Raw genomic sequence first — 961 nt, 5'->3', positions numbered from 1 at the left:
ATTATCCTATATAATTAAGTCAAGATATCGTCATACAAAGTACTACATGAGATATAGTAAATGCTTAATGCAAATGCCTTAGACTAGTAATATATAGAAATTGTCACAACTTGAAATTAAAGTAAATTATTTAGTATTATAACTCAAAAGGGTCACAATTAGCATCTCACTCTCTATCACATAGGTGAGCATTCAACTTCCATATTGGGGGTACAAATCACAATCTAGCAAAACATTGTAGAAATTTAAATCACAAGAAATCAATGGAAGCCAATGGTGTGATCATTTAGGCACATTGGAAGCCTGATGGAACCTTCTTAGAGCAAGCATTGAGAAGCAAACTAAGAGAAATGGGAAGATTGATGTGGATGCCCAAAATGTCGACCTTGAGGGCGGTGCAGAGGCACGTGGCCGCCTCAAGATCGACCAGCCCATCGATGAGGGAGCAACATGGAGTTACTGGGGGTGTTCCGATTACGAGACCAAGTAATCCACTGAGCAAATTAGCACAAACACCAAGCTTTAGGGTATCAATAGGGCAAGTGTCCTTAGTTAGCTTAGGTGGTGTAGAGGCACTAGAAAGAGTGAAAAATAAAGGTTTAGCACTAGGAAAAGGGCAAAGGGTGTTGTGCTCTTGGAACCCATTTTCACTCTTAGGATAAAAAGTTTTGGTTGAAAGAAGTTAATTGGTGAATTTTGGATGTGTAAGTTTGATGCAGGAAATGAAGTTTTTATAGGAAAAAAACTTAGATGTTTATTGTCAGTTGCTGGTGATATAAATATTTATTGGTTTTAATAAAATCTTGTTACTAGTATTTTGATAGTAATTCAATGTAAATAAACGTAGGAGTTATTACCAGTATTTTAATACTAGTAAATTTAATGAAATCAAACAGAAGGTGGAGTTATTACCTACATTTTAATAGTAAATTCCATGAAAGCAAACGGAATATGAAGTTAT

General features: G+C 35.3%; 1 pseudogene; it reads right to left on the bottom strand.

The window, feature by feature from the left end:
- Positions 1-286: 286 nt before the first annotated feature.
- On the bottom strand, positions 287-645 carry LOC125199203 (annotated as a pseudogene).
- Between the last annotated feature and the right edge of the window lie 316 nt (positions 646-961).

This window comes from Salvia hispanica, unplaced genomic scaffold, assembly GCF_023119035.1.
Source record: "Salvia hispanica cultivar TCC Black 2014 unplaced genomic scaffold, UniMelb_Shisp_WGS_1.0 HiC_scaffold_422, whole genome shotgun sequence".
NCBI lineage: Eukaryota > Viridiplantae > Streptophyta > Magnoliopsida > Lamiales > Lamiaceae > Salvia > Salvia hispanica.
Note: the sequence above shows the minus strand (reverse complement) of the source record. Positions and strands in the feature narration are given on the sequence as shown.